The sequence below is a fragment of the Chrysemys picta genome, chromosome 24, assembly GCF_011386835.1.
Source record: "Chrysemys picta bellii isolate R12L10 chromosome 24, ASM1138683v2, whole genome shotgun sequence".
NCBI lineage: Eukaryota > Metazoa > Chordata > Testudines > Emydidae > Chrysemys > Chrysemys picta.
This window is the reverse complement of record NC_088814.1, coordinates 17,621,523-17,647,426: the sequence shown is the minus strand read 5'-3', so window position 1 is coordinate 17,647,426 and position 25,904 is coordinate 17,621,523. Positions and strand designations below refer to the sequence as shown.

Genomic DNA, 25,904 nt, shown 5'->3' with positions numbered 1-25,904 from the left:
AAAGAAACCGGTTTAAAGGGCCCTTTAAGTCGAAAGAAAGGGCTTCGTCATGTGGACATGTCCAGGCTTAATTCGATTTAACGCTGCTAAAGTCGACCTAAACTTGTAGTGTAGACCAGGCCTTAGTCTCCTCTTTTCCAAGCTGAAAAGTCCTAGGCTCTTTAATCTCTCCTCATATAGGATCCGTTCCAAACCCCTAATCATTTTAGTTGCCCTTCTCTGAACCTATTCTAGTGCCAGTATATCTTTTTTGAGATGAGGAGACCACATCTGTACTCAGTATTCAAGATGTGGGTGTACCATCGACTTATATAAGGGCAATAAGATATTCTCCGTCTTATTCTCTATCCCCTTTTTAATGATTCCTAACATCCTGTTAGCTTTTTTGACCGCCTCTGCACACTGCGTGGACGTCTTCAGAGAACTCCAAGATCTTTTTCCTGATTAGTTGTAGCTAAATTAGCCCCCATCATATTGTATGTATAGTTGGGTTTATTTTTCCCAATGTGCATTACTTTACATTTATCCACATTAAATTTTATTTGCCATTTTGTTGCCCAATCACTTAGTTTTGTGAGATCTTTTTGAAGTTCTTCACTGTCTGCTTTGGTCTTAACTATCTTGAGCAGTTTAGTATTGTTTGCAAACTTTGCCACCTTACTTTTTACCCCTTTCTCCAGATTATTTATGAATAAGTTGAATAGGATTGGTCCTAGGACTGACCCTTGGACCACTAGTAACACCACTAGTTACCCCTCTCCATTCTGAGAATTTACCATTTATTCTTACCCTTTGTTCCCTGACTTTTAACCAGTTTTCAATCCATGAAAGGACCTTCCCTTTTATCCCATGACAACTTAATTTACGTAAGAGCCTTTGGTGAGGGAGCTTGTCAAAGGCTTTCTGGAAATCTAAGTATACTATGTCCACTGGAGCCCCCTTGTCCATATGTTTGTTGACCGCTTCAAAGAACTCTAATAGATTAGTAAGACACAATTTCCCTTTACAGAAACCATGTTGTCTTTTGCCCAACAATTTATGTTCTTCTAGGTGTCTGACAATTTTATTCTTTATTATTGTTTCAACTAATTTGCGCGGTACTGACGTTAAACTTACCGGTCTGTAATTGCCGGGATCACCTCTAGAGCCCTTTTTAAATATTGGCGTTACCTTAGCTATCTTCCAATCATTGGGTACAGAAGCTGATTTAAAGGACAGGTTACAAACCCTAGTTAATAGTTCCGCAACTTCACATTTGAGTTCTTTCAGAACTCTTGGGTGAATGCCATCTGGTCCCGGTGACTTGTTAATGTTAAGTTTATCAAATGATTCCAAAACCTCCTCTAGTGACACTTCAATCTGTGACAGTTCCTCAGATTTGTCACCTACAAAAGCCAGCTCAGGTTTGGGAATCTCCCTAACATCCTCAGCCGTGAAGACTGAAGCAAAGAATCCATTTAGTTTCTCCGCAATGACTTTATCGTCTTTAAGCGCTCCTTTTGTATCTCGATCATCCAGGGGCCCCACTGGTTGTTTAGCAGTTCATAAGTCGACCCTATAATTCACGGGTCAGCAAACTTTGGCTCCTGGGCCAACAGGATAAGCCGCTGGTGGGCAGAGATGGTTTGTTTACCTTGAGCGTCCGCAGACACGGAGGTAAACCTAAGTAAACAAAGTGTCCCGGCGCGCCAGCTGCTTACCCTGACGGGCCGGGACAGCAACTGGTGTGGAAATTTTTTGGAAGGGAGAATCTGGGAGTCAGGGGAGTAACCCCTGTTACAACCCCCCACATGACCCCACCCCTAGCCTGGGACCCCCACACTCTCCCCATCCCATCCCTTCCCACCGTATCTGGGGAGGATGGCTCTGGCCTGCCTGAAGCTGCTCCGGCAGCCTGGGCAGCGCAGCTGCAGCCTGCTCCGGAGGGCCAGACCGGGCGGCACAGCCGCAGCGTGTTCCAGCGGGCTGGGCCGAGGAGCACGGCCGCAGCGTGCTCTGGGGGGCGGGGCCGAGCGGCACAGCCGCAGCGTGTTCCAGCGGGCTGGGCCGAGGAGCACGGCCGCAGTGTGCTCTTGGGGGCGGGGCCGAGCGGCACAGCCGCAGCGTGTTCCAGCGGGCTGGGCCGAGGAGCACGGCCGCAGCGTGCTCTGGGGGGCGGGGCCGAGCGGCACAGCCGCAGCGTGTTCCAGCGGGCTGGGCCAAGGAGCACGGCCGCAGCGTGCTCTGGGGGGCGGGGCCGAGCGGCACAGCCGCAGCGTGTCCCAGCGGGCTGGGCCGAGGAGCACGGCCGCAGCGTGCTCTGGGGGGCGGGGCCGAGCGGCACGGCTGCAACATGGGGGAGAGCAGCATGGGGGAGAGCAGCATGGCCAGAAGCGGAGAGACTCTGGCCCCGCCTCTTCCCTTCTGGCTCTGCTGCCTCTCCTTGCTCCCTCTGTTGGGGGGAGGGGCTGTGTCCCACCTCTCCCTCTCTATACCCATTCAGAAGCTGACCCCCTTCTCTGGTGCTTCCCTTTTTTACGAAAAAAATTTGGCTTATGAACGAGTATATACGGTATCTCTCCCTCAGCTTAGTGTCAGCTGCAAACATGCTGAGGGTGCAGTCCAGCCCATCATCCAGATCATTAATAAAGATGTTGAACAAAACCGGCCCCAGGACCGACCCCTGGGGCACTTCGCTTGATACCGGCTGCCAACTAGACATGGAGCCATTGATCACTACCCGTTGAGCCCAACAATCTAGCCAGCTTTCTAGCCACCTTATACTCCAGGGGTGGGCAAACTTTTTGGCCTGAGGCCACATCAGGGTTCTGAAACTGGGGGGGGGGGGCGGGTAGGGAAGGCTGTGCCTCCCCAAACAGCCTGGCCCCCTCCCACTTCCCACCCCCTGACTGCTCCCCTCAGAATCCCCGACCTATCCAACCCCCCTCCCCCCGCTCCGTGTTCTCTGACCGCCCCCTCCTGGGACCTCCTGCCCCTAACCGCCCCCCTGAAACTCCACGCCCTATCCAACCCCCCCCCCCGCTCCCTATCCCCTGACTGCCCCGACCCCTGCCCACACACGCCCCCGACCCACCATGACTCCCACGCCTATCCAACCCCCCTTGTTCTCTGTCCCCTAACCATCCCCCCCACAGAACCTCCGCCCCACCCAACCACCCGCTCCCCGTTCCCTTACCATGCTGCTCAGGACACCAGGACTGCCAGCTACGCTGCCCAGAGCGCTGGCAGCATGTCGAGCTGAGGCTGTGGGGATGGAGGGGACAGCAGAGGAGGGGCCGGGATCTCAAGGGCCGGGCAGGACGGTCCCGCGGGCCATAGTTTGCCCATGTCTGTTATAGTCCATTCATCCCATCCATACTTTTTTAACTTGCTGGCAAGAATACTGTGGGAGACCGTATCAAAAGCTTTGCTAAAGTCAAGATATATCACGTCCACCGCTTTCCCCATATCCTCAGAGCCAGTTATCTCATCATAGAAGGCAATCAGGTTGGTCAGGCATGACTTGCCCTTGGTGAATCCATGCTGACTGTTCCTGATCACCTTCCTCTCCTCCAAGTGCTTCAAAATGGTTTCCTTGAGGACCTGCCCTATGGTTTCCTTGAGGACCTAATCTCCTAACCTTCAATGGTTTTGTTGAGGAGCTAACCTCCACCCCAACTCTGACCCAACTCCGGTCTGGTCACTCATGGACAGAGGCGACGTGTGTGTGGGGAATGCGGGGTAATGTGCCCCACCAGATTACTCAGATTACATGATGTGGCCAGGCCCCCTCCCTGCTTGGCAGCTGAGCTATGGAGCTGTGAGCTGCACTGGGCAGGGAGAGGCAGAGGTAGGCGGAACAGCTGGAAGCTGCAGGGAGGGGCCACTGCTTTCTAGGACGGGAGGTGCCCTGCCTGCGGGGGGGGTGTGACTCAAGCTCTTCCGGGCTTGTGTCCCCCCCACTATCAGCAGGCATGGGTTGTCTCTGCTTCTGGGAGTGCATTATGAGTGGCTGTAGCAAAATAATCCAGTGTCCCATACAACTTAAACATGAAATAGTAAGAAAGGAAAACAAGGAAACACTGATTTTGCCCTGTTTTGAATCCCCGCTTTTACAGTCACCACATTTAGACAAAATAGCAATTAGTGCCTATCTGAGATTATTTAATTTCCTTACAGTGCAAAACTAATTCCATTTTAAAAGCAACATTTGGCAATGATCATCGATACTGTCTAGAGAAAAATGAAATCCTCCCAAGCCTGTGTCGGTGTCCAGGCCAAGGGCAGTCATGCCTAGCGACTGGAGCAAGAGTCAGGCCTAATGGTCAGAGCAGGAGTCGGAAGCCAAAAATCAGAGCCCAGGCTCAGGGCTGGAGTCTACACTCCAATAAAAGACCCACGGCACGGGCACGGCTGGCCTGGGTCAGCTGACTCAGCTGCGGGACTATGAAATTACAGTGTAGATGTTGGGACCTGGGCTGGAACTGGGGTTCTGAGACCCTGCGAGGGGGAGCGTCTCAGAGCCCCAACTCCATCCTGTGCCCAAATGTCTACACTGCAAGATTTAGCCCCACAGCCTGAGCCCTGCGAGCCCGTCAGCTGGGCCCTGAGACTCTGCTATGGGGGTTTTCATTGCGGTGTAGACGCAGCGTCACAGGCCAGCTCCCCAAGCCAAGGGTCAAAGCTCAGGAATCAGAGCCAAGGGTCAGACATAGATTGAGGCAGGACTGGGGCCAAGCACACACAGATGCTATTACAGCCACAGGTAAATGCTTTGAGCAACCAGCCCCCTGCTTCTGCTCTAAAAGCGCAGGGCTCCTGACCCCCTCAGCCTATGGGGTGTGGAGAGGGTGAGGGGAGGTTGGCCAATCAAGCAGCTCAGTTGGGGCCCAGCTGCACTCGTTACACTATTTGGGGGTTAAGTTAGCAAGTAGGCAGGTGAACTGTGGGTCCATACTCCTGTGAACAAAGATGCTCTGGGCCGGTGTCCTGCACACCTGGAGCCCAGCATTTTCAAATCAGCTTGGTTATCCTAGGCAAGAAAATCAGTTAGCCAGTTTTTCTCAAGCACACTGCTCTGCATGGTGGGCGCTTTGGGCTCCTGGCTCCAACTGTGGGTGGAAATCCAGCCCCAAGGAACTCTGAATACAGTGACCCTGCTGGGCCGGAGTCCACGTACCTGCCCAGGAAAGAACATCACAGTGCCAGAACACATGAATCCTTCCTGGGGCCCTGCCTCTGGGACTGACGGCCAGGAGGCAACAGCGTGGCTAGGGAGCCATGGCACAGCCAGCAGGCTCCCGAGGGCAGATTTGACCCTGTTCAGCTGGTGGCAGAAGGCTGGTGGAGGGCAGGGCTCCTCTGCTGCTGATTTCCCTGTGGCACTGGGGGAGAGCTGGAGAGGGCACATTTGTGACTCCAGCTGCACCTGTTGCTACGGCCTAACTGCTCTCACCTATCCCAGATCAAACCCCTTGCGCCGGGGGTTATTTATAGGGGATGGTTTCATGCTCGGATCTGCCGGCAGGGAGAGAGGTGGAAGGCCATCTGCTTTGAACTTGTACTAGGGGCAAGAGGCTGTTTATTAGTCTCTGCTGGCAGCCCCTGACATAACGTTTCACGGAGAGCCGGATTAGTTTCCTGTTTGGAGACGGCACAGCGTGGGGGAGACAGGCCGCAGGCCGGTGTTGTCCCGGCTCACCGCAGCAGCTACACCGCAAGGTGAGGGTGGTAATGGGGGGGCGGCAATTCCTACCCTCAGCTGGAGAGCACTTTGCTCAGCGCTGTCAGAGACGCTGGGCTTGGCACTGAGCTGCTCCTGGGGCCAAGCAGGATGCCTGGCCAGGCAAGGCGAGACGGGATCCGCCCTGTGGGCGGCAGGCTCCCCAGCCCTTCTCTCCAGGCGGAGAAGTGTCCATCCGCTCCCATCTGATCTGGGAATCCTGCTGGTTCTGGGGGTCTGCGGCGCGCAGGAGGCCAGCAAGCTCCTGGGTGGGGCAGAGAGCTGGGTTACGGGCTTGATTCTGCTCTCACTCCCAATGGTGTAATTCTATCCACGCCGGGGGAGCTGAGAGCAGAACCAGGCCCATACTGCAGATGTAATGCTCCCTCCCCCACAGCTGCCTTCTTGGGTCGCTGTGCAGGGCGGGCACCCCCAGCCCACCAGAGCTCCTCCCTTTTTGGGGGGTGCAGTGCTACTGGGCTGACTAGCAGCTTCCTCTCTTTCTTTGCCCTGCCCCTTGGGCTCTGAGTCCAGTCCCCCCCCATTCTGGCAGCAATGGGATCTGGAGCCTGCACAGACCCGAGTGAGAGGCGCCGGGACTCGGGGTGTGAAAAGCACCAGCCGGTTTCCAATGTCAGTGGGAAGTGATCTGTTGGCAGCTAATCCGGCCAAGAGGAGAGAGATTAACTGGCACGATGGATTCTGCCTAGAAAGCGGAAGTGAGCGAATTTCTGCCTGCATGGAGCAGCAGGAGGGGAGGGAGGAGGCGGTGGTATGGAGAAGCCCCCGTAGCGAGGCACCCTGAGTTCTGTCTCATCTCCACGCTACTTGCTCTCGCCCCTTTCTCAGAAGGAATGAGCCGAGTCATCACGCTGCCGAAACCTGACTCCTTCAGTGATCCCTGGCAGCAGCTGGAGGAGCAGCCAATCTCCAGCAGGGCGGGGGGCCGCTCTGCCTGGAAGAGGATCAGAGCCCCTCTCTAAAGTTACAGCCCGTCCCAGGAGTCACAGCCGGGCTCTGCCTGGGGGCAGGGGCACAGCCACGGTGCCCAGGGGCAGCTCCCACCTGCAGGCTCTCAGGGAAGAAACAGCCATCCCAAGCATGCAGGATGGAGCGGAATGGGGCTGGCTGTGGGGTAGCAGCCCAGGGAGCTGCGGGCTCTGCAGACATTTCTGAGTGAGATCAGCAGGCACGTAGTCTCCAGGATAGCCCTTCCATGCCTGCCAGCCCAGTGGCAGGAGAGCCAGGGCAAGGCAGGGAGCGGCTGCCTCGGCCAGCCATTGAATCTATTGGTAACTGTTCCATGGTGTGTGATTGCCAGGGAAACCATCCCCCTCTCCCACAGCAGGAGGTAGGGCCAGGACGCCCTCTGAGCAGGCAGGCTGTTAAGGGAAGGGCCCAGAGAGGTGCCAAGGGAGGAGGAGGAGGAGGAGAAGCAGTCTCTCAGGGCTGGAGACACAGGAGGGAACCTAACCCGGCAGCCACGTGCTCCTTCTGACTCAAGGACCTGAGCCAAGGCCCTAAATCCAGCCCATCCTTGGGACAGAATGAGAGGAGCTGCTTGGAAATGCTGAGGGGTTGGGCCAGGGTTCGAATCCGCTGGTCTGAGCCACCCCGTCGGGCAACGTTCTCAGTACCTCTCCTCAGTGGGCTGCAGTGCCATGGGGAGGTGCAGCCGGTTGTGGGATGTGCAGCCCTGTGCTGCCTCAGCTGCAGACTTGCCCCCGGGGAACGGATGCGGTGTTGAAATGCCTGGTGCTGCCAGAGAGAGGCACTCTTGGGTTAGCTTAGCTCATGGAAATGCCCCAGCTGCATGTCTGCCGACTTGGAGAGGCTTCGGGCTCCAGGCCTCAAGCAGCCTCTCTTCTTGCAACTGCGATTTCTGCCCCTGCCGCTCATTGCAGGCACAAATACTAGCGCCATCGTCAAATGCCCGGCTCTCTGCTCAGTGGGCACAAGAGGTAGCTGGAGGTCTGTCCTCTACCATTTGCACCTGCCGTTCACTGAGGGGGCAATTGCTGTTGCTGCTCAAAATGGAGGCCATGTCTGAGCGCGAGGGCAAAGTCTGTGTCATGGCCAAAGCCCATGGCTGGTCACCGAGGCATCTGTGCAAGGACAGCAGCTTCCTCCTCCCCGGCAGAACTCCCCATTTCTGGCAGGAGGCCAGAGCTCTGGGGCTGGGGGATCAGGATTGCCAGGAAATCTGGCACAGCCAATAATGAAGCAAAAGAAGAGTGAAAATGATCCCTCCTAGGGCCTCTCTCCTGGGGAGGCCATGCAGCCTACGGGTTACTGCAGCCATGGAGAGCTTGGGCTCTCTTCTGAGTCCCTCTGAGACTGCATGGTTCCCTCGTGCCGCTCAGTCAGGGAGACGATGCAGGAACCTGAGTGAGGGAGCTAAATGGGCATGAGCCAACCTCTAGTTACTGGGGTTAGGAATAACGTTTCCTGGGGGCAAGTTATCCCACACGTTCCTCTGCAGCATCTGGTGCTGGCCACTCTCAGAAGTGGGGCGCTGGACTCCATGGTCCTTGGTGTAAAGCAGCCTGGCAGTCCCTGTGTGGCTCTCTGAAAAGCTGGTGTATAAAAATATTGCTCAGGCATGCAGGAGTGAAATCAGGAAGGCCAAATCACACTCGAAGTTGCAGCTAGCAAGAGATGTTCAGAGTAACAAGAAGGGTTTCTTCAGGCATGTTAGCAACAAGAAGAAAGTCAAGGAAAGTGTGGGCCCCTTACTGAATGAGGGAGGCAACCTAGTGACTGAGGATGTGGAAAAAGCTAATGTACTCAATGCTTTTTTTGCCTCTGTCTTCACGAACAAGGTCAGCTCCCAGACTGCTGCACTGGGCAGCACAATATGGGGAGAAGGTGACCAGCCCTCTGTGGAGAAAGAAGTGGTTCAGGACTATTTAGAAAAGCTGGACAAGCACAAGTCCATGGGGCCGGATGCGCTGCATCTGAGGATGCTAAAGGAGTTGACGGATGTGATTGCAGAGCCATTGGCCATTATATTTGAAAACTCATGGCGATCAGGGGAGGTCCCGGATGACTGAAAAAAGGCTAATGTAGTGCCCATCTTTAAAAAAGGGAAGAAGGAGGATCCGGGGAACTACAGGCCAGTCAGCCTCACCTCAGTCCCTGGAAAAATCATGGAGCAGGTCCTCAAGGAATCAATTCTGAAGCACTTAGAGGAGAGGAAAGTGATCAGGAACAGTCAGCATGGATTCACCAAGGGCAAGTCATGCCTGACTAACCTAATTGCCTTCTATGAGGAAATAACTGTCTCTGTGGATGATGGGAAAACAGTGGATGTGTTATTCCTTGACTTTAGCAAAGCTTTTGATATGGTCTCCCACAGTATTCTTGCCAGCAAGTTAAAGAAGTATGGGCTGGATGAATGGACTATAAGGTGGCTAGAAAGCTGGCTAGATCATCGGGCTCAACGGGTAGTGATCAATGGCTCCATGACTAGTTGGCAGCCGGTTTCAAACGGAGTTCCCCAAGGGTTGGTCCTGGGGCTGGTTTTGTTTAATATCTTCATTAATGATCTGGAGGATGGCGTGGACTGCACCCTCAGCAAGTTTGCAGATGACACTAAACTGGGAGGAGTGGTAGATACGCTGGAGGGTAGGGATAGGATACAGAGGGACCTAGACAAATTAGAGAATTGGGCCAAAAGAAACCTGATGAGGTTCAACAAGGACAAGTGCAGAGTCCTGCATTTAGGACGGAAGAATCCCATGCACTGTTACAGACTAGGGACCGAATGGCTAGGAAGCAGTTCTGCAGAAACAGTAGGGGTTACAGTGGATGAGAAGCTGGATATGAGTCAACAGTGTGACCTTGTTGCCAAGAATGGGTTACCTAGGGAGATGGTAGAATCTCCTTCCTTAGAGGTTTTTAAGGTCAGGCTTGACAAAGCCCTGGCTGGGATGATTTAGTTGGGAATTGGTCCTGCTTTGAGTGGGGGGTTGGACTAAATGACCTCCTGAGGTCCCTTCCAACTCTGATATTCTATGATTCTATGAACCCATTCCAGTGCTTCACCATCCAGCGTATCCAGCCCCATGGACTTGTGCTCGTCCAGTTTTTCTAAATAGTCCCGAACCACTTCTTTCTCCACAGAGGGCTGGTCATCTCCTCTCCATGCTGTGCTGCCCAGTACAGCAGTCTGGGAACTGACCTTGTTTGTGAAGACAGAGGCAAAAAAAGCATTGAGTACATTAGCTTTTTCCACGTCCTCTGTCACTAGTTGCCTCCCTCATTCAGTAAGGGGCCCTAGGGGTTACGCGAGGTGGTGGAATCTCCTTCCTTAGAGGTTTTTAAGGTCAGGCTTGACAAAGTCCTGGCTGGGATGATTTAGTTGGGGTTGGTCCTGCTTTGAGCAGGGGGTAGGACTAGACACCTCCTGAGGTCCCTTCCAGCCCTGATCTTCTGATTCTATGATTCTCTGGGCTGAGCTTACCTGGGGAAATACACCACACACACCCGTGCAGCCAGCTGTGAGTTGGGTCCGTGGCAGGTGTGTTCTGTGACTGAGTTTCTAGGCGTCCATCAGACAAGCAAAGAGCATTTAGCATTTTGAGATGCCACCTCTTTGGGTCCCGTTTCATTCCTTGCTGCTGTTTGGACTGGACAGGTACCTGCAATGCAGCCTGGAAAAGTCAACCCTGCCCTGGGGCTTATCCTGGCTTTCCTTCATCCATTGACCAGGCACTTTCTTAGGGGTGCTCTCTCCGTCTGCTCTGTGCAGGACATGTTGAGCCTGTGCATGGGCAGGGCATGTTCTGCCCTGGGAGGTGTGAACATTTCAGCCTTAGACCTTCTGATTGTTAATCTCCATGCTGCCATGTACTGCTGGGGGGACAGCACTGCCAGTGCAGCCCCCTAGCACTGTCCGATTGATAAAAGCAAGGGACACAATACATGCTGCCCCACCCTGTCCCAGCCCTGCACATACACATAGGGCAGGTTCCAAGCAGAGCATCTTCCAGGTCATACATCACACACACCAGGCAAAGGTCAGGGAGTAGAGAAGAGAGGAAATGACCAGGGAACCTGTGAGAGGTGATTACAAAGTAGAATGGAATGGGGATGGGGACACAGGGAGAAGGGAGGAGATAACTCTGCCTCTGGGTCAAAGGGGGAGAGCAAGAGGCATGTAGCAGGATCAAAGCAGGGCAGGTACAGAGGCGGGTAGGGTTGGTTTCTCCAGGCTGCATCAGGATCGGTGCAAACAGCAGCAGGGAATGAAAATGGGACACAAAGAGGCGAGTTCTCAAAATGTGAAATGCGCTTTACTTGTCTGATGATTACAAAGAGCTCGTGATGTGCACTGCCCTGAGGAGAGGGGGGTTGGGTGATGCCGCAAGGGGTGCATTCAGAGAGATGCTGGCAGTGGTTTTCATTCTAGCCCCAATCTCAGGATTAACGGCAGCTGGATACATCTGACTGTAGGGACGTCTGCAATCAGCCATAGGAGTGGTCAAGATGCAGTGAGCAGGGCTCCAAAGGCTCCTTGCAAGAAAGAAAGGCCATTGATTGTTATTACAGTATCCATGAAAGGCTGTCTGCAAGCTCGCCAAATTACAGGCTCCATTCCTACCCGGTCACCTCACCCAGCTCTACAATGCACCCCTCTGGGGAGGGATGCAGCAGCATAATGGTACAAGTCACCCCACAGAACATATCTTAAGGACAGGATGTGGAGGAGAATAGAACAGCAGTTAAAGTGACAGGGAAATTCAGGTAGCTGGATGTGACCTCTCATGTTGGAATTTAGCCAGGACATGAGGTTTAATAACAACTCTGCTCAATCCAAGTGTTTGATTGCCTCTGCATGGGTTATAGCGTAGCCATATACACAGGTTGGAGAGCACAGGACCAGCAGGTGTCAGAAGTGAGAAGTACATCACTGCCTGGCCTTGGTGAGCATTGTGCAGCAAATCCTAGAGACAGCCCCGCATTGTGCAGGTTGCAGATGCATAGTGGCTCTCTGGGGTGCTGTGTTCCTGACGCCACCCAGGAAGAGATGTCTGTGTACTCATCCTCTACTCCCCATGCCCCTGCCTTGGGGATTCCTGGGCCCGCTTTCCCTTTCACTGGTGGTCCCCCTGGCTCCCCAGCTGTAGTTCCTCTAGGGGTAAATGAGATGAAACTAAGAACGTGGAGGTTGGAAGACCAGGAGAGCTCCAGTGATGAGAGCTCTGGGACAGTGGAGTGGCTCCCCAGGGACATGGGCAGGACATGAGGGGATCTCGGCCTGGGCATCGGTCTGAATCACAGCTCACTGATCCAGACCCAGACTTCCCCACAGTTTGGGAGGGGTCTGTGATCAGGCCCCACTTGGGTGGAATCCATATCACCTGGGCTGAGCAAGGCACTGGCCACCACTGGTGGGAAGGGTCCTTGCCCTGGCCTCCGGGGATGGACTAGCAGAGTTAACAGGCTTGTCCCCCTCTAGTTTCGGTGATACTCTACCACAGCACAGATCCCCCCAGCACTGCTGGGGCCAGCAGAGAAATGCCAGTCCCTTTCCGCCTCATTGTGTGCCCAGGTGTGGCTGTTGTGGATTTCACGGAGGCCCTGGTTTATAGAGGAGCAGCCCCGAGCCAGTGTGGGGCCATCCTTACATGCTCTGCTGCTGCTAGACCAGGGGACTTTCTTCCCTCTGACTGATTACCCACAGCTTGTTTGGGCTTTTCAAACCCGCGTCTTCATAGCCACAAAGGCAAATCCCCAGCATGGTCACTGGTGCGTTAAAAGGAACAGTGTCCCCAGCTCCCCAGCCACCTCCAGACCCACTCTCAAGGAAATGAAAGGGCAGGCGGGGCGATTTCAGAAGCTGAGCCAGACCCATGGTGCCTGCCGCTAGGTCTGTTTTCTTCTTTCTATCGCTCCCGTGAAGCAGTCCCTCCAGGAGCGTCGCTATTATTATTCTCAGCCTCTTCTCTGAACCCCCTGCAATCTGTTGGCATCTTTCTTCTAGCACCTGCTTTCAATGCCCTGGGGACGGAATCGCAGGAATTCAACTGCATGAAAACATCACGTTAAAGAGGGAAGCATCCCAGCTTCCCACAACCGGCCTACGCCCTGGGTGGACTCCAGAGCCACAGCCGGCTGAAATGGCTCTTTTATTATCCCTCAGGAATTCACACAGATGCCTGGCCATGGATTCCCCATACGGCAGGATTTGGCACAGGCGTGGGATGGGGCTGTGCTGCTGCTGCCTCTGGGGGTTACGTTGCACTCCATAGGATTTTATGAAAATATGCTAATAAGTGTGAATATGATGTAACTGGGATATGCTTCATGCAAATGTCTCTTGTACAGTATCATTACAAAGCTTATAATCTACTGAGTGTGTTCATCCTATTCGTATGACTGTATCTTGTATCTGAAACTAGAAATATGAAATATAACTCCGAGGTCCTATTGTAATTATGCAAAGTGTGGGCCATTAATGGTGGTTTAGAATCTTGATGGTTCCCATTAACCAGGACAATTGACTGTAGAGGACTCTGTTTAGTTGCAAGCCTTCCTGTGAGTCAAGCTGGGAAGAATGAAGGCTTGGGGGTCTCACAAGACATGTGACCATGTCACCTGGTATTGGAATCCATCTTAAACCTGGGGCTTTTCCATTTAGAAGGAGGGGTGGGGACCCAGAGACAGGAGACCTAGAGAGACAGGGACCCAGAGAGACAAAAGATTCCTACCTTGTGCCAAAGCTATATAAGGGGGTGGAACAGAACAATGGAGGAGTCATGCTAGAGCTTGTTCACACCTGGAGTTATTCCAGTATAGCCGCTGCTCTTGACTTTTCACACCCAACCTTAATCCGAATTAACTTTCAAGGGTCAATGAGCCCCTGCTCCAGAAGGCAGCCTGGAGCCCAGAAGGCATTTCAGGCTGGTTCTGGAGGGGGAGAATGCATTGATAAGGATGAGCAGAAGGACATTAGTGGGCCACGCGCTGGCCAGTTAAACCTCCTGTCCAAAGCCCTCCCAGAGATAGCTTTGTTTATATTTATGAACTTGCATGCAGCCCTTAGGCTGGTCTAACAGGGGGAATCTTCTCTCAGCGCCAGCAACCTGCCAGCCACGATCCACCGCGCGCTTCTACCCTCCTAACTGCTTCTGCGGAATGTATGGCTAGAGAATCCCGAGCTGGGCAGGTCGGGGGGATTCCAGTGAGAAGGTTCAAGGAAAAGTCCTGCCTCAAGCAGCGGCAGAGGTAAAATAGGGTTTGGCGGGGGGGTAAGCTCCCCCCCCCGGCATTGTGAGGCCGTGTTTAACTCTTTCCAGTGATGAATTATCCAAGGGCGGGGGGCTAGTTGCTGTTGTTGGCTGTCGAGGCCAAAGGTCGTCCACCAGTTTGGAGGGCGGGGCTCCGGGCTGCAGGGGGCAGAGCAGGCTGGGGCAGCTCACAGCAGGTCCTTGTTGCTGTATATTTGAATAAAGACAACAAAGTCTTTATTCAACAGTGCAAGTGCTACGCGCCTCTGTGAGAAAAACAAGCCGCCGCTTGCTCTGCTTGAGGCTGTATTGCTCCTGTGGCTGTTGAGCTGGTGAAGCCTGCTGACCTGGCCGTACAAGTGCTCTGGCTGTCTCACATTGGTCCTGCAGTTCATGTGGTTATTATTACAGGGGTAGCTGGTACCTGGGCTGCTTAACACTTCCCAGCATAAAGGATTCTTGCACCTTTTTCTTTGAGACGCTTTCCTACCTCCATTGTTAACAGTAGGACTTTGATATTTGGCAACGGGAATGCCCTTGGGCTAGGAATGTGTCTTTTCTTTGTCCCAGGAAATTCCATTTAGGTTTTGCTGAGATCTAAACGGTTAACAATCATCACTTCCCTTCTCTCACTTGGGTTACTTGGAAAATGTTGGCAGCCTGACGAAATTATAAGGAAACTCAAACATTCAGATGTCCTGGGCAGCAACAGCCACTGTCCTGGAAGCAGCTGGAAGCTGCCAGCCTAGCCGTAGTGCTGTGCAGGAGGAAGAGAATCAGGCTGCTCACATTGCCCCAGTGGCCCATACCGTAGACATGGGGCAGGAACTTTGCCAGACTCCCTTCAGTAAATGCCATAGCCCTGGAACCAGCACCAACCTTCTCCCACTTCCAGCTGATGCTGTGTAGTAGCATTCTGAGCGGTGATGCTGTGAGTTCAGGGTTCAGATCCTCTTCACAAAGCACTAGGGGTCAGTTCTCACTTGCACATCCCAGAATGGGTCTTGAATTCTTTCCCCCCAAAGGAAAAAGTTATGTACAAAAAAAATCTATGTTAATAGAGCATTATTCAAGGTGCAGTGTCTACCTCTTGTAAATTAGGAAACAACCAACATATGTTTGACAGTGGCCCATGCAACCTTCATTCAACCCCTTGTGTGTGTGCATCATGGGACAGCCGTTAATTACATGATGCATCAGGGAAGCAAGTTAGCCTGGTGCTGGAGGTTGAGCCGGCCCCCCAGCAATGCCTGAAGAAGGGAGGCGCAAGCTGCAGTGTAGGGATGAATCTGGGTCTTCTAGGGAATTGTGATGGTAACTAGCCCAGTCTGAAGCCCCAGGGGGAGCGGCAGAATCACCGTGCTGCTGCTCCCCTCTCATTATTGCATCCCCCAGCCTAGAACAGGGGGACATGGCCCCGTTTTTTTCTGGAGCCCACAGGTGAGTGTGTCCCCTTCTGTGCGCAGGTGTGAGTCCGTGACTGCTCCACCTTAGCAGCCTGGGCCCTTTAGCTGCAGAGACTCATGTGCTCAGCTCTAGGGAGCACTGGTGTCTGCCAAGCTGACTGCTGTCACACGGGGGTGAGGGATACATACCATTCACATGCACCCAGCCTCCTGACAGAGTTCTTGGCCTCAGCTGAGACGGATCCCTACCGCTGGAGAGGCTGAGGAAGCAAAAAAGGGGCTGGGGGCTTGCTGTGGAGGGCACGCTGCCCAGGACTTCCCCCCTCCCCCGCCCTCCCCTTCCCACCTGTCTGCCCCAGAACTGTGCCAGGGAAGTGCAACTAGATGGAATCTGGCTGGCTGCCAGCGTATGCCTAATCGGGAGGGGGACCTGTGAAGGGGTCGCACGCCCTTTGTGCCCCATTTAGGCTTGGTCTACACTACCCCCCTAATTCGAACTAAGGTACGCAACTTCAGCTACGTGAATAACGTAGCTGAAGTCGAAGTACCTTAGTTCGAACTTACCTTGGTCCACACTCGGCAGGCAGGCTCCCCCGTCGACTCCGCGGTACTCCTCTCGCCGAGCTGGAGTACCGCAGTCGACGGCAAGCACTTCCGGGTTTGACTTATCGCGAACTTATGTGCTCACCCAGACCAGGCCCTTGTATTGTATCTTGTTTGGTGAATATGGAGCCAGCTTCAGGCAAGCCTGTGTGAGGGTTCACAAGAGGGTTTTGGGTGATCTCCTGGCACCTCTAAGGGGCTTGATTTTCAGAGGGTGGGTACTCGGCACCTTCTGAAGATCAGTTGGACACTAGCGGTGCGAGACTCACCACCGCAGCGCATCCTGCTGGTCATGCTGGGACTTAGCTCTCTTGGACCACCAGGGCACCTTTTACTACCGGCGTCTCACTCGCCGTTACTTTCACTTCCTCCACATCAGGACCCACGTCGTTCCCAGACTGCGGCGTCCTCTTTGCCCCAACCTGCTTTCTCCGTCCTTTCTGGGGACAGGCTGTCCTCAGCTTCTTCCACTTGCCTCAGCAGCCAACTGCAGTCTCAAGTCTAGCCCCTGGCTTCAGGGGCAAACTGCAGTGTGGATTTAGGCCACTCTCCTCATTGGCAAGTAGCTGTAGGGTGTGGGGGGAGATCCAGGCCCACTCGCTACTCTGGGTCCTGGCCCAGAGATCCTATAGCTGGCAGCCACTTACTGCCCCTCCCCCTATTCCCACTGCCCACTTTTCCTGGCCACTTCCCCCGTAGCTCTAGCATCTTCCCTGCCCTTGCTTCAGGGCCTCAGTCTGGCCATGAACTCCCCTATTGCTCTACTACCTTGCCCAGCACTTCAGTATCTCAAGTGCTCCTCGACAGACAGTCCTTCCCCCTTTCCCTCCAGGGAGAAACTGCCTCTTACTCTGCTGAACAGCCCTTTATATATGGGCTGCTCCAGCAAGCCTTCTCTTGATTGGCTCTCCCAATAAGCCCTTTCCTGATTGGCGGGGTTCTACTCAGCCTCTCTAAGGCTGCCATAACTCTGCTCCCCAGTATGGGGCAGCTGCCCCACCCCACACCCTCCCCCTTAAGACCACACACAGGGGAGGGGAGGGGGTCTATCTCCCCAGTTTCTTCCTCAGCTGGGCCCTCAGGACATCCCTTTCCTGCTGAAGGCTCTCCAGCATGAGGAGCGACTGGTCTCCCTCCTCAAGGGTTTGGGTACCCATCGTAGCCTGCTTGGCTCCCACGTGGGGTCCCTTTTCCATTTGGGTCCCCACCATAGCTAGTCTCACTCTCGTATGGGTTCCCCTTTTGATCTGGGACCCCTCTGCCCCAGACACTCCCTCTGCTAGGGCCTCAATCCTCACTGCCCCCTCCTTCTGAGCAGTCTCTGACCGACCCCAACTATCTGGCTTCCCCCTCCATCTCCGGAGGCAATGCCACCTTATATGGCCCTCTTTGTGGCACCAGAAGCACCTCCTGTGCCTTCCCTTGGCCACAGCCCTCCCGCAGTTTATTTCTGGCTTAGTCCTTCCCTCCGAGCTAGCCTGGGCCTTGCAAGTCCCGTTTGGGAACTCCCTCTTCTCGTGCCCCAGTTCCCCACAGGCCCAAGAAGTCCACCACCTCCCTGCTCTCTTCACTGGGGACGGGGTGGGCGGGGGGGCTTTCTTAGGTTCTTCTTGTCCATTCTCTGGGTGGGATCTCCATTCCCCATCCCAGTAGGGGCACTCCCTCCTGAAGTGTCCCTGTCGCCCACAGGCAAAACATTGTCCAGGTCATGACACCGGCCTCCCGCCCCTGGTGCCTGGCTCGTATTGTCTGTGGGCCCTCGCCCGTAGCAGCTTAACCAATGCCCATTGCGGCTTGGCTAGCCAGACCACACGGGCTCTCCAGTAGCAGTCCACCATTTTCTCCACCCTCCAGTTCTCAAGTCTCGGATCTGGGCAATAGTCCTACAGTCCTTGCCTTGCCCCTTGTATCAGGGGCGACCGCGTGGCTGCATTCTCCACCACAATGTAGTGGTGCAGACCCACCGCTGAAGCGCCTCCTGCTGGTCGTGCTGGGAATTAGCTCTCTTGGACCACCAGGGCGCCTTTTACTAGCAGTGTCTCATTCATTGTTACTTCCACTTCCTCCACTGTCTTCACCATCTGGACCCACATTGCTCCCGGACTGCGGCGTCCTCTTTGGGACACGGCCCTCCGGCTGTGCCCCAGCCTGCTGTCTCCCTCTTATCTGTCCTCAGCTTCTTCTACTTGCCTCAGCAGCCAACTGCAGTCTCTAGTCTAGCCCCTGGCTTAAGGGCCAAACTGCAGTCTGGATTTAGGCCACTCTCTTCATTGGCAAGTAGGATTAAAGGGGGCGGGGGACCCAGGCCTGCCCACTAATCTGGGTCCCTATAGATGGCAGCCACTTACTCCTATTCCTGCTGCCCCCTCCATCTATTCCCGCTGCCTACTTTCCCTGGGCCACTTCCCCCATAGTCCTAGCATCTTCCCTGCCCTTGCTTCAGAGCCTCAGTCTGACCATGGTCAGCCAAGAGCTCCCCTATTGCTCCACTATCCTGCCCAGCACTGCAGTATCTCCGGTGCTCCTCGGCAGATAATTCTTCCCCTTTGCCCTCCAGGAAGAGACTCCCTTTGCTCTGCTGAGCAGCCCTTTATATATGGGCTGCTCCAGCAAGCCTTCTCTTGGTTGGCTCTCCCAGTGAGCTTTTTCCTGATTGGCAGGGTTCTGCACAGCCTCTGTAAGGCTGCCTTAACCCTTCTGCCCGGTGTGGGGCAGTGGCCCCACCACAGACACCTAGAAAAGGAAGCCACTAGAATAACCTGTCACTGCTGAAAATTTTGCTCAAAGTGAATTTAAACTGCTGTTTGCCAGTTCTTGTCAAGCATAGCTGGAACGCAGGCTGTGTAGGCTTGGTTCTGGGCTCACTTATACTGATGTGAATCAGGAGTACAATTGTGAAGTGAATCACACCCCAAATGTCTAATGATCCTGTTCATCTTTCAGATTTCCTACAGCAAAGGCTAGATTGGGGGGGGAGGAGAACCTAGTATTGGTTCTCTCCCAAGCTCCACCCACTTGTGTAGCAATTCATACAATCATCATCCCTATTTTGATCAGCTGGTCTATAAATGATTGCCATTAGGGTTCAGAGTCAACAGTCTCATTGAGATGAATGGGGCAGTTCACACCTCTCAGAGATATTGTTTCAGGGGGCCTGGAGACTCAGGCAGACATCACTGCATCACATGGTTTAGATTTTGAAGGTTTTCTTTGCAACTGTAAGGACAAGAGATTTAGTTGGACCACAATGACCAAGAAAAAACAAGAGTCACATTGAACTGGTCCAATGTAACCTACAAGGTTAAGTGAGGGCAAAATTCTCCCTCCTCAGAAACATCTTCTCATTTGTGTGATAAATTCTGCAATCTTTCAACTTGATTTTTATGTACCGTGGATTAAATTTGCCCCCATGCAGAAGGCCAGCATATTACTGTTATTATTCATTATTTGTATTGTGGTGGCACCTAAGAGCTCCACTCATAGTCCAGGATCTCATTGCACTAGGCACTGTACAAACACAGAACAAAACGTCAGTCCCTGCCCCATAGATCTTACAATCTAAGCACAATGCGTAGGCACCATTTATATCTTCACAACTGGGTTTAAGTGGGATTTAAATGATGTATAATCCTTGTGCTACAATTTGCACAAGGGAGAACATCGCCTCGTAGTATGATTATAGAGATTAAGGAAAATATATCTTGCTTGTTGTGAGTCAATTCTATGGTGTTATTGAAGGATTCTGGTTTCTTTCGGTGGAATTCTCTGGTGATGTTTGAAATCAATATCTCTAGTTGTTGTTGTTTTTAATCGCCAGGTTTTTATAATCAGCTCAGGAATGTAGGGTGGATCTGAATTATACATCCAAATGGTGATTTTCAATCCACCTAGGGAATCTGAATGCCCAGACCTAATTAACTGTAAAGGGCAGTAGGTATCCACATCTCAGCCGAAAACCCTGCAGATTGTGAGAGCAGGCGTCTCTCTTAGTATTAAGTATCAGAGGGGTAGCTGTGTTAGTCTGGATCTGTAAAAAGCGATAGAGAGTCCTGTGGCACCCTATAGACTAACAGACGTATTGGAGCATAAGCTTTCATGGGTGAATACCCACTTCGTCAGATGCATGTAGTGGAAGTTTCCAGAGGCAGCTATAAATATGCAAGCAAAAATCAGTCTAGCGATAACGAGGTTAGTTCAGTCAGGGAGGATGAGGCCCTCTTCTAGCAGTTGAGGTGTGAACACCAAGAGAGGAGAAACTGCTTTTGTAGTTGGCTAGCCATTCACAGTCTTTGTTTAATCCTGAGCTGATGGTGTCAAATTTGAAAATGAACTGAAGCTCAGCAGTTTGTGTTTGAAGTCTGGTCCTGAAGTTTTTTTGCTGCAGGATGGCTACCTTTAGATCTGCTACTGTGTGGCCAGGGAGATTGAAATGTGCTCCTACAGGTTTTTGTATATTGCTATTCCTAATATCTGACTTGTGTCCATTTATTCTTTTACGTAGGGACTGTCCAGTTTGGCCGCTGTACATAGCAGAGGGGCATTGCTGGCACATGATGGCGTATATTACATTGGTGGACGTGCAGGTGAATGAACCAGTGATGTTGTGGCTGATCTGGTTAGGTCCTGTGATGGTGTTGCTGGTGTAGATATGTGGGCAGAGTTGGCATCGAGGTTTGTTGCATGGATTGGTTCCTGAGTTAGAATTACTATGGTGCAGTGTGTGGTTGTTGGTGAGAATATGCTTAAAGTTGGCGGGTTGTCTGTGGGTGAGGACTGGCCTGCCTCCCAAGGCCTGTGAAAGCGAGGGATTGTTGTCCAGGATGGGTTGTAGATCACTGATGATGCGTTGGAAAGGTTTTAGCGGAGGACTGTAGGTGATGGCCAGTGGAGTTCTCTTGGTTTCTTTCTTGGGCTTGTCTTGCAGCAGGAGGCTTCTGGGTACACGTCTGGCTCTGCTGATTTGTTTCCTTATTTCCTCGTGCGGGTATTGTAGTTTTGAGAATGCTTGGTGAAGATCTTGTAGGTGTTGGTCTCTGTCTAAGGGGTTGGAGCAAATGCGGTTGTACCTCAGCGCTTGGCTGTAGACGATGGATTGTGTGGTGTGTCCGGGATGGAAGCTGGAGGCATGAAGGTAGGCATAGCGGTCGGTGGGTTTTCGGTATAGGATGGTGTTAATGTGACCATCACTTATTTGTACCGTGGTGTCTAGGAAGTGGACCTCCCATGTAGATTGGTCCAGGCTGAGGTTGATGGTGGGGTGGAAGCTGTTGAAATCATGGTGGAATTCTTCCAAAGTCTCCTTCCCATGAGTCCAGATGATGAAGATGTCATCAATGTAGTGTAGGTAGAGAAGGGGCATGAGTGGACGAGAGCGGGGAAGCATTGTTCCAGGTCAGCCATAAAAATGTTGGCATATTGTGGGGACATGCGGGTGCCCATAGCGGTGCTACTGTTCTGGAGGTATATATTGTCACCAAATTTGAAATAATTGTGTGTGAGGATAAAGTCACAGAGCTCAGCAACCAGTTGTGCTGTGGCATTATCAGGTATACTGTTCCTGACAGCTTGTATTCCATCTGTGTGTGGGATGTTTGTGTAGAGAGCCTCCACATGCATGGTGGCTAGGATGGTGTTTTCTGGAAGATCACCAATACATTGTAGTTTTCTCAGGAAATCAGTGGTGTCACGGAGATAGCTGGGAGTGCTGGTGGCATAGAGTCTGAGTAGAGAGTCCACATATCCGGACAGTCCTTCAGTGAGAGTGCCAATTCCAGAGATGATGGGGCGTCCAGGATTTCCAGGCTTGTGGATCTTGGGTAGTAGGTAGAATAACCCCAGTCGGCTCTAAGGGTATGTTGATTTGTTCCTGTGTTAGTGTAGGGAGTGTCCTGAGTAGATGGTGCAGTTTCTTAGTATATTCCTCAGTAGGATCTGAGGAAAGTGGCCTGTAGAATTTGGTATTGGAGAGTTCTTTGGCAGCCTCCTTTTGGTAGTCAGACCTGTTCATGATGACAACAGCACCTCCTTTATCAGCCTCTGATTATAATGGCAGGGTTGTTTCTGAGGCTGTGGATGGCATTGCGTTCTGCACAACTTAGGTTATGAGGCAAGTTTCTTCATGAGGTTGATGGATTTCCATTCCATACAGCTAAATGCAGTGCCTTGCATGGTGTCAAGTATCAGAGGGGTAGCCGTGTTAGTCTAGAACTGTAAAAAGCGACAGAGTCCTGCGGCACCTTATAGACTAACAGACATATTGGAGCATAAGCTTTCATGGGTGAATACCCACTTCGTCAGATGCATGAAGTGGAAGTTTCCAGAGGCAGGTATAAATATGCAGGCAAGAATCAGTCTGGAGATAATGAGGTTAGTTCAATCAGGGAGGATGAGGCCCTCTGCTAGCAGTTGAGGTGTGAACACCAAGGGAGGAGAAACTGCTTTTGTATTGTTCATGCTGGGGCAGATCCCCAGGCTGGTGTAAATTGTTGTAGCCCAGTGGATCTACCCTACTGTATTTATTTTTTAGGTTTGAAGCTGGCAGGGGTGGTGAGTGCTTTGGAGACAGGATTGGAATTCACAATGACCTTGCCAAACTGGAGAACTGGTCTGAAATCAACAAGATGAAATTCAATAAAGACAAGTGCAAAGTACTGCACTTAGGATGGAAAAATCAAATGCACAGCTACAACTGGCTCCATGGCTGTACTGCTGGAAAGGATCTGGGGGTTACAGTGGATCACAAATTGAATACAAGTCAACAGTGTGATGCACTTGCAAGAAAGGCTAATATCATTCTGTGGTGTCTTAACAGAAGTGTTATATGTAAGACCCGGGAGGTAATTTTCCTGCTCTGCTCAGCACTGGTGTTGCTTCAGCTGGAGTACTGTGTCCAGTTCTGGGTGCCACACTTAAAAAAAAATGTGGAGAGAGTCCAGAGAGCAACAAAAATGATCAAAGTTTTAGAAAGTCTGACCTAGGAGGGAAAAATTTGGTATGTTTAATCTTGAGAAAGGGACCTGAGAACAGTCTTCAAATGTGTTAAGGGCTGTTATAAAGAGGAGGGTGATTAATTGTTCTCCATCTCCACTGAAGGTAGCACAACCAGCAACTGGCTTAATCTGCAGCAAGGGAGATTCAGGTGAGATATTAGAAACAACTTTGTGACTCTCGGGGTAGTTAAGCTCTGGAACAGGCTCAGGAGGTTGTGGTGTCCCCATCCCTGGTGGTTTTTAAGAACAGGCTGTCAGGGATGGTCTAGGTTTAGTTGGTCCTGCCTCAGCTCAGGGGGCTGGACTGGCTGCCCTCTCGAGGTCCCTTCCAGCCCCACATTTCTCTGATTCTATATGAAACTGAAGCTAAAATGGAAATGTGGAAGCAATTCATAAGAACATAAGAATGGCCCTACTGGGTCAGACCAAAGGTCCATCTAGCCCAGTATCCTGTCTTCCGACAGTGGCCAGTGCCAGGTGCCCCAGAGGGAATGAACAGAACAGGTAATCATCAAATGATCCATCCCCTGTCGCTCTTTCCCAGTTTCTGGCAAACAGAGGCTAGGGACACCATCCCTGTCCATCCTGGCTAATAGCCATTGATGGACCTATCCTCCATGAATTTATCTAGTTCTTTTTTTAACCCAGTTATGGTCTTGGCCTTCACAACATCCTCTGGCAAGGAATTCCACAGGTTGACTGTGCATTGTGTGAAGAAATACTTCCTTTTATTTGTTTTAAACCTGCTGCCTAGTCATTTCATTTGGTGACCCCTAGTTCTTGTGTTATGAGAAGTAGTAAACAACACTTCCTTATCTACTTTCTGTACACCAGTCATGATTTTATAGCCCTCAGTCATATCTCCCCTTAGCTGTCTCTTTTCCAAGCTGAAAGTTTTATTAATCTCTCCTCATACGGAAGCCGTTCCATACCCCTAATAATTTTTGTTGCCCTTTTCTGAACCTTTTCCAATTCCAATATATCTTTTTTCAGATGGGGCAACCACATCTGCGCGCAGTATTTAAGATGTGGGTGTACCATGGATTCATATAGAGGCAACATGATATTTTCTGTCCTATTTTCCATCCCCTTCTTAATTATTCCCAGCATTCGGTTCGCTTTTTTGACTGCCGCTGCGCATTGAGTGGATGTATTCAGAGACTCCAAGATATCTTTCTTGAGTGGTAACAGCTAATTTAGACCCAATTCATAGCTGTTCGTGAAGACAATGGACAGTCACTGGAGCGGCGTGGGGGAGTGACTTTTAGCCTGGTGGGTCACACACTGACCTAGCAGGGGGCAGATCCAAGTTCAAGTCCCTGTGCCAGTGACTAATTATTTATAAAAAGTGAAACAGCTTCACAAGGGGAGATTGAGATAAACCCAGTGCAGCCTCTGCCATGCCCAGGACACCCACCAGCAATGGGGGAGAGCTGTGTTCAAACCCCTTCCCCTTATCACGCCAAGGGGAGAACTGAGGTCCCTCACTCAAATACAGATTAACATCGACACAAACATGGCACGTGTCCTGCTTTGGTTTTTCTAACACATGCAGGTCTGCATGCAAAATGAAAGACCATAGCTCACTGACATGCCAACCATTTCAATCACAGGTTGGGGGACCTCCCAGGCCATGCTCCAGCCACTTTTAAGCACCACATCACAGCAGTGCTCAGGTTTGGCCCAGTTGCCCCACCATCATGATGGGGTGGCGACTGGGCCAAATGTGAGTGAGTGGCATGGTGACCTAGTGTGCGGGGTGGCAGCACTGCTCAGGTTTGTTCATAGAATATCAGGGTTAATTTAATTAATGGAGTCAAGTATCAGAGGGGTAGCCGTGTTAGTCTGAATCTGTAAAAACCAACTAAATCATTCCAGCCCGGGCTTTGTCAAGCCTGACCTTAAAAACATCTAAGGAAGGAGATTCCACCACCTGCCTAGGGAACCCATTCCAGTGCTTCACCACCCTCCTAGTGAAAAAGTTTTTCCTAATATCCAACCTAAACCTCCCCCACTGCAACTTGAGACCATTACTCCTTGTTCTGTCATCTGGTACCACTGAGAACAGTCTAGATGCATCCTTTTTGGAACCCCCGTTCAGGTAGCTGAAAGCAGCTATCAAATCCCCCCTCATTCTTCTCTTCTGCAGACTAAACAATCCCAGTTCCCTCAGCCTCTCCTCATAAGTCATGTGCTCCAGCCCCCTGATCATTTTTGTTGCCCTCCGCTGGACTCTTTCCAATTTTTCCACATCCTTCTTGTAGTGTGGGGCCCAAAACTGGACACAGTACTCCAGATGAGGCCTCACCAATGTTGAATAGAGGGGAATGATCATGTCCCTCAATCTGCTGGCCCAAAATGCCATTAGCCTTCTTGGCAACAAGAGCACACTGTCGACTCATATCCAGCTTCTCGTCCACTGTGACCCCTAGGTCCTTTTCTGCAGAACTGCTGCCTAGCCACTCGGTCCCTAGTCTGCAGCAGTGCATGGGATTTTGTTTGTGTTATTCATAGGGGAAGGTAGGGGCCCAGCACTGAATGCTTGCCTGGAGTCCCGAGATGGGGTAATTCGGCTCTGCCCTAACCACCGGGCTAATGGTTATAAGGGACACTGCCACTTCCAGCTCGAGAATTTAGATTGCCATTGCTTTTGTCAAAATGCCCGAAATCTAAATGAACTATTTCAAGTTGGGTCAAACCAAAATGTTTCATTTTGACCCATCGTGAAATTTTTTCAACTTCTTGATTTGCTGAAAATTTAAAAAAACAAACAAAAACATTTTCAGTTCAACCTGGCAGCAGAGTTAATTTCTTTGATTTTGGAGTTGCCAGTAAACTGAAAATTCCATTATTTGTCTGGTTCTAGTGTACACGGGCTACAGGATTGATCTAAGCTTGATCCATGGATGCTTTACTGCAGAACTACACCTTACGTTTGTGAAGGATTCTCCCCCCGTCTTCCAGTGATCCT

The 25,904-nt window shown here is 51.8% G+C and overlaps 1 protein-coding gene and 1 long non-coding RNA gene across 2 annotated transcripts in view; both read left to right on the top strand.

The window, feature by feature from the left end:
- Positions 1 to 25,904, top strand: part of SCN4A (sodium voltage-gated channel alpha subunit 4) — a 186,093-nt gene that overhangs the window by 43,253 nt on the left and 116,936 nt on the right. The window lies entirely within an intron of this gene.
- LOC135977370 (uncharacterized) lies at positions 5,590 to 13,141 on the top strand. Its single transcript, XR_010594823.1, has 2 exons — positions 5,590 to 5,700; positions 12,690 to 13,141. It is a non-coding gene; the product is annotated as an uncharacterized LOC135977370 (long non-coding RNA).